We start from the raw sequence: 8,149 nt of genomic DNA, 5'->3' as shown, positions 1-8,149 counted from the left end.
CCTTTAAGATCACTGATGGACCACCCAAGAGCTGTCTTGTGTGTCTTTGGAACTTGAATTAGTGCTTCCTCTTCCTGTGGCTCTAAGGTAGAGCTTATGATTACAGGAAAGGTATCACCTTCTCCCAGAAATGCATATTTCAGGGATGGTGGTAATGGTTTGAACTCGGGTTTAGGAGGTTTCTCCTCTTTCTGAGGGATTTTTAGAGGTTCTATTATTCTCTCTGATTCCTCTAAATCAGGCTGAACATTTTTAAAGATATCCTCCAGCTCTGATTCAAGACTCTCAGACATATTGATCTCTTTCACCAGAGAGTCAATAATATCAATGCTCATGCAGTCATTTGGGGTGTCTGGATGCTGCATAGCTTTGACAACATTCAACTTGAACCCTTTTTGGACGTCAATGAGGGTTCGGCCAGTTGCTAGGAAAGGCCTTCCTAGAATGAGAGTTGCACTCTTGTGCTCCTCCATTTCCAGCACCACAAAGTCAGTAGGAAAGGAAAATGGCCCGACCTTGACAATTATATCTTCAATCACGCCTGATGGGTATTTAATGGAGCCATCAGCAAGTTGGAGACATATCCGGGTTGGTTTGACCTCTCTAGTCAAACCAAGCTTTTTAATAGTAGATGCAGGTATCAGGTTGATACTTGCTCCAAGATCACATAGAGCTTGCTTGGTACAAGTACCTTCTAATGTGCATGGTATCTAAAGCTTCCGGGATCTTTAAGCTTCTCAGGTAAGCTTTTCAGAATGATTGCACTGCATTCTTCAGTGAGGTAAACTTTTTCAGTTTCCCTCCAATCCTTCTTATGACTTAAGATCTCTTTCATGAACTTAGCATAAGAGGGTATTTGCTCAAGTGCCTCTGCGAACAGAATCTTTATTTCAAGAGTCCTGAGATAGTCTGTAAAGCGGGCAAATTGCTTATCCTGTTCCGCTTGGCGGAGTTTCTGAGGATAAGGCATTTTGGCTTTGTATTCCTCAACCTTAGTTGCTGCAGGTTTATTGCCTACAAATGTGAGTTGAGAAGCCTTTTTAGATGGATTATTATCAGCACTTGTATGTGTCTGATCCCCCACTGGCATTTGAATGCCAGGGGGAAGCTGGAGTGGCGTTAGACGCCAACTCCTTACTTGTTTCTGGCGTCTGAACGCCAAAACTGTGCTTCCTTTGGGCGTTCAACGCCAAATCCTTGCTTGTTTCTGGCGTTGAACGCCAGGACTGAGCATGGTTTGGGCGTTCAACGCCAGCTTTCCACCCATTCTCTGGCGTTTGAGTGCCAGAATTATTCCTCTCTGGGCTCTTACTGTCCTCAGAGGGATTTTGGTTAGTTTGCTCATTTCTTGGCTTCCTGCTATCTTGAAGTGAGGTATTTAATGTTTTCCCACTTCTTAATTGAATTGATTGGCACTCTTCTGTTATTTGTTTTGATAACTGCTGTTCTGTTTGCTTCAACTGTACTTCCATATTCATATTAGCCATTCTTGTTTCTTGTAGTATTTCCTTGAATTCGGCTAGCTGTTTTGTTAGAAAATCCAATTGCTGATTGAATTCAATAACTTGTTCTGTAGGACTCAGTTCAGCAATTACTGTTTTAGCCTCTTCTTTCATGGAAAGTTCACTGCTTAGGTACAGATGCTGATTTTTGGCAACTGTATCAATGAGCTCTTGAGCTTTTTCTATTGTTTTTTTCATGTATATAGATCCACCAGCTGAGTGGTCTAGAGAAATCTGAGCTCTTTCTGTAAGCCCATAGTAGAAGATGTCTAACTGCACCCACTCTGAAAACATTTCAGAGGGGAATTTTCTTAACATCTCTCTATATCTCTCCCAAGCATCATAAAGAGATTCATTATCTCCTTGTTTGAAGCCTTGGATGCTCAGCCTTAGCTGTGTCATCCGTTTTGGAGGAAAATAGTGATTTAGGAATTTTTCTGACAGCTGTTTCCATGTCTTTATACTATCCTTAGGTTGGTTATTTAACCACCTCTTAGCTTGGTCTTTTACAGCAAATGGGAACAGTAATAGCCTGTAGACATCCTGGTCTACCTCCTTATCATGTACTATCTCAGCAATTTGTAAAAACTGTGCCAGAAACTCTGTAGGTTCTTCCTGTGAAAGACCGAAATACTAGCAACTTTGCTGCACCATGATGATGAGTTGAGGATTCAACTCAAAGCTACTAACTCCGATGGAGGGTATACAGATACTACTCCCATATGAAGCAGTAGTGGGGTTAGCATATGACCCCAAAGTCCTTCTGGACTGTTCATTTCCACTTAAGTCCATGATGAAGAAAGGGAGATGATGTGAATTTATTCTATTTATTTTATTATATATAAAAATTTCGAAATAATAATAATAAAATAAAATAAAATAAAGACGACAATAAAAATAAAATTTAATAAAAATAAAAGTAAAAATAAAAAAAATAAAAAAAATTAAAAATATTTTATGAAGATTTTCAAAAAAGTGAGGAGAGAGAAAGTGGTTAGGACATTTTTGAAATTGAAATCTGAATTTTTATAAAAAAATTCGAAATTGTGGCTTAAAAATAGTTAGAGAAGATATTTTTTTTTTTGAATTTTGAATTTTATGATGAAAGAGAAAAACACACAAAAGACACAAGACTTAAAATTTTTAGATCTAATCCTCCAGATTCAATCAAAGAAAAATTATTTTTGAAAAAGATTTTAAAAAGAGGATACCCAATTACCAAGAACATAGACCAACGCTCTAGCCAATTGGGCAGTAAAGGTAACACTTGTTTTGAAGAGGTATATATTTATATATTCCTTTTGGAAGACTAATGCTTTGGAATAGAACAAGAAAAACAAGAAAAGACACAGAACAAGAAAAACTAAAAATCAAACAAGAAAAATAAACAAGAACAACTTGAAGATCAAAGAAAACAAATTCGAAAATTTAAAAGGAAAATATAAAATATGCAATTGACACCAAACTTAGAACAAGACACTAACTCATGAAAAATTAAAAATTAATAAGGAAAAGGTAATATTTTTGAAAAATTTTTGAAGAGAAATTAAAGGACTCAAATTTAATGACTCTATAGTATCAATACTCTATTCCTAATCTAAGCAACAGAATAAACCTTTAGTTGTTCAAACTCAAACAATCCCCAGCAACAGTGCCAAAAACTTGGTGCACGAAAATTACTTCACACTATGTAATTCAGCACAACTAACCAACAAGTGCACTGGGTCGTCCAAGTAATACCTTACATGAGTAAGGGTCGAATCCCACGGAGATTGTTGGCTTGAAGCAAGCTATGTTTATCTTATTATTCTTAGTCAGGATGCCAACAACAGTGTTTTTCAAGTTCAATGGAAAAAGGAAAAAGGGCATAAAATAAATACTTATTGTGCAATAATGGAGAATATGTTGGAGTTTTAGAGATGCTTTGTCTTCTGAATTCCTGTAACATAATGTTTTCTCTTATGCAAAAGTGCAAAGTTCCTTCCATGGCAAGCTCTATGTAGGGTGTCACCATTTTCAATGGCTACTTCCCATCCTCTCAGTGAAAATGGTCCAAATGCTCTGTCACAGCACGGCTAATCAACTGTTGGTTCTCGATAATGTCGAAATAGAATCCATTGATTCTTTTGCGTTTGTCATCACGCCCAACACTCGCGAGTTTGAAGCTCGTCACAGTCATCCAATCCCAGAATCCTACTCGGAATACCACAGACAAGGTTTAGACTTTCCGGATTCTCATGAATGCCACCATCAATTCTAGCATATACCACGAAGATTCTGATTAAGGAATCTAAGAGATACTCATTCAATCTGATGTAGAATGGAGGTGGTTGTCAGGCACACGTTCATGGATTGAGGAAGGTGAAGAGTGTCACGGATCATCATCTTCTTCATAGTGAGGCGCGAATGAACATCTTAGATAGGAACAAGCGTGTTTGAATGAAAAACAGAAATAATTGCATTAATTCGTCGAGACGCTGCAGAGCTCCTCACCCCCAACAATGGGGTTTAGAGACTCATGCAGCCAAAAGGTACAAATTTCATATCTAAAAATGTCATGAGATACAAAATAAGTCTTTAAAAGTTGTTTAAATACTAAACTAGTAACTTAGGTTTACAAAAAATGAGTAAACTAAGATAATTGGTGCAGAAATTCACTTCTGGGGCCCACTTGGTGCGTGCTGGGACTGAGACTTAAGCTTCTCACGTGCCTGGGCTGTTTCTGGAGTTGAACGCTAGGTTGTAACCTGTTTCTGGCGTTGAACTCCAACTTGTAACCTGTTTCTAGCGCTGAACGCCAGACTGCAACATGAAACTAGCATTCACGTCGTCTATCTACGCGCAAAGTATGGACTATTATATATTGCTGAAAAGCCCTCGATGCCTACTTTCCAACCCAATTGAGAGCGCGCCAATTCGACTCCTGTAGCTCCAAAAAATCCATTCCGAGTGCAGGGAGGTTAGAATCCAAAAGCATCAGCAGTCCTTTTTCAGCCTAAATAGATTTTTGCTCAGCTCCCTCAATTTCATCCAGAAAATACCTAAAATCATAGAAAAACACACAAACTCATAGTAAAATCCAGAATTATGATTTTTGCTTAAAAACTAATAAAATTCTATTAAAAACTAATTAAAACATGCTAAAATCTACATGAAATTACACCCAAAGAGCGTATAAAATATCTGCTAATCAGTCATGCATGTTTTTACCGGAGATTTATCAAGGACTTCAGTAAGGTAGCTTTACCTTTATCTAGACTGCTACAGAAGGATGTTGAATTTGAGCTGAGTGAGGACTATATGGAAGCGTTTGATAAGCTGAAGATCGCATTGACTCAAGCTCCAATTGTGCGAGGACCAAACTAGAGTCAGCCCTTTGAGATTATGTGTGACGCCTCTGACGAGCGGATAATTTATACGCTTTTTGGCATTATTTTTAGTATGTTTTTAGTATGTTTTAGTTAGTTTTTATTATATTTTTATTAGTTTTTAGTTAAAATTCACTTTTCTGGACTTTACTATGAGTTTGTGTGTTTTTCTGTGATTTCAGGTATTTTCTGGCTGAAATTGAGGGACCTGAGCAAAAATCTGATTCAGAGGCTGAAAAGGACTGCAGATGCTGTTGGATTCTGACCTCCCTGCTCTCAATTGCGTTGGAAAGTAGACATCCTGAGCTTTCCAGCAATGTATAATAGTCCATACTTTACCCGAGATTTGATGTCCCAAACAGGTGTTCCAAGTCAGCTCAAGAATTCTGGCGTAAAACGCCGGAACTGGCACAAGAATGGGAGTTAAACGCCCAAACTGGCACAAAAGCTGGCGTTTAATTCCAAGAAAAGTCTCTACACATGAAAGCTTCAATGCTTAGCCCAAGCACACACCAAGTGGGACAGGAAGTGGATTTTTATGTCATTTACTCATCTTTGTAAACCCTAAACTACTAGTTCTCTACAAATAGGACCTTTTGCTATTGTATTTGACATCTTTAGATCACTTTAGATCTTTTGATCATCTTTGGACGTCTAGTTCTTAGATCATTGGGGGGGCTAGCCTCACGGCCATGCCTAGACCTTGTTCTTATGTATTTTCAACGGTGGAGTTTCTACACACCATAGATTAAGGTGTGGAGCTCTACTGTACCTCGAGTATTAATGCAATTACTATTGTTCTTCTATTCAATTTAGCTTATTCTTGTTCTAAGATATTCATTCTTACCCAAGAACTTGATGAATGTGATGATTATGTGATGCTCATCATCATTCTCACTTATGAACACGTGCCTGACAACCACTTCTGTTCTACAAGCAAACAAGGCTTGAATATTTATCTCTTGGATTCCTTAATTGGAATCTTCGTGGTATAAGCTAGAATTGATGGTGACATTCAAGAGAATCTGAAAGCTTTAAACCTTGTCTGTGGTATTCTGAGTAGGATTCAAGGATTGAATGACTGTGACGAGCTTCAAACTCCTGAAGGCTGGGCGTTAGTGACAGACGCAAAAGAATCACTGGATTCTATTCCAACCTGATTGAGAACCGACAGATGATTAGCCGTGCTGTGACAGAGCGCGTTGAACATTTTCACTGAGAGGACGGAACTGTAGCCATTGACAACGGTGATGCCCAACATACAGCTTGCCATGGAAAGGAGTAAGAAGGATTGGATGAAGACAGTAGGAAAGCAGAGAGACGGAAGAGACAAAGCATCTCCATACACTTATCAGAAATTCTCACCAATGAATTACATAAGTATCTCTATCTTTATTTTATGCTTTATTCATAAATCATCCATAACCATTTGAATCTTCCTGACCGAGATTTACAAGATGACCATAACTTGCTTCATACTAACAATCTCCGTGGGATCGACCCTTACTCGCGTAAGGTTTATTACTTGGACGACCCAGTGCACTTGCTGGTTAGTTGTGCGAAGTTGTGATAAAGAGTTGAGATTGCAATTGAGCGTACCATGTTGATGGCGCCATTGATGATCACAATTCCGCACACCAAGTTTTTGGTGCTGTTGCCGGGGATTGTTCGAGTTTGGACAACTGACGGTTCATCTTGTTGCTTAGATTAGGTATTTTTTTCAGAATTTTTAAGAATAAATTCTAGAGTTTCAAGGTGATGTTCTTATCATCACCAAAGCTGATTGATTCTCATCAATTTAGCTCTTGAATGTAATGTCCTGCAGAAGCTTGGCTAGCCATGTCTAATTTCTTTAGACTAAAGCTTTAGACTAACATTGCATGATTCCTGGAATTCTTTTTAAAAATTTTGAATCTCTTTATTTTCTTTTCCATATAATTCTCGAGAAAAAAATCCAAAAAAATTACAAAATCATAAAAACCAAAAATATTTTATGTTTCTTGTTGAGTCTAGTGTCTCACTTTAAGTTTGGTGTCAATTACATGTTTCTATTCTTCTTGCCTTTTTTCGAATTCAATCATGTGTCTTCATTGATCTTCAAGTTGTTCTTGATGATTTCCTTACTCTGATCTTTAAATTCTCTTGTCTTGAGTGTTTTGTTGTTTCTCATATGCATTCTCAATTTGTTAGTGTCAATAGTATACAAACTTCTAAGTTTTGTGTCTTGCATGCGTTGTTTATTTGATTTTAGTTGCATTTTGATCATTAAAAATCCAAAAAAAATTTTAATTTGTGTCTTTTCAAGTCAATAATACAGAGAATTGAAGATTCAGAACATACAGCAGAGGAATTACACAGAAAAAGCTGGGCGTTCAAAATGCCCAGTGAGGAAGGAAAACTGGCGTTTAAACGCCAGCCAGGGTGCCTGGCTGGGCGTTTAACGCCCAAAAGGGTAGCATTTTGGGCGTTAAACGCCAAAATGGATACCATTCTGGGCGTTTAACGCCAGGATGGCACAAGAGGGAAGATTTTGTTATTAATTCAAATTTTTTTTTCAAGTTTTCAAAATTTTTCAAAATCAAATCTTTTTCAAATCATATCTTTTCAATCATATATTTTCAAAATCAATTTCTTTCCATTTTCAAAAATACTTGCTAACAATTAATGATTTGATTCAACATTTCAAGTATGTTGCCTTTTCTGTTGAGAAAGGTTTAATGTCTGAATCATATCTTTTAAATTTCTTGTTAGCCAAGTCATTAATTTTCAAAATCAAATCTTTTTAAATTGTTTTTCAAATTATATCTTCTCAATCATATCTTTTTAAAACCATAACTTTTCAATCATATCTTTTTAATCACATCTTTTTCAAAATAGTTTTCAATCATATCTTTTTTATTTCTACTTTCAAAAATCTTTTTCAAAAATCATTTTATTTTTTTCCCAATCTTAGTTTTCGAAAATCAATTACTTTTTTTCAAAATTTCTTTTAATTAAGTCACTTTAATTTTCGAAAATTTCTTCCCCTCTTCTCACGTCCTTCTATTTATGGACTAACACTACTCCTCAATGCACAATTCGAACCCTATCTCTCTTGATAAGTTCAAATTCTTCTACCTCCTCCTTCTATTCTTCTTTTCCTCTGACATCTCAAGGAATCTCTATACTGTGACATAGAGGATTCCATACTTTCTTGTTATCTTCTCTTTCATATGAGCAGGAACAAAGACAAAAGCATTCGTGTTGAGGCTGACCCTGAACCTGAAAGGACCTTGAAGC

The sequence above is a fragment of the Arachis duranensis genome, chromosome 10 (genome assembly GCF_000817695.3).
Source record: "Arachis duranensis cultivar V14167 chromosome 10, aradu.V14167.gnm2.J7QH, whole genome shotgun sequence".
In the NCBI taxonomy this organism is placed as follows: Eukaryota; Viridiplantae; Streptophyta; class Magnoliopsida; order Fabales; family Fabaceae; genus Arachis; species Arachis duranensis.
This window is presented reverse-complemented; position numbering follows the sequence as displayed.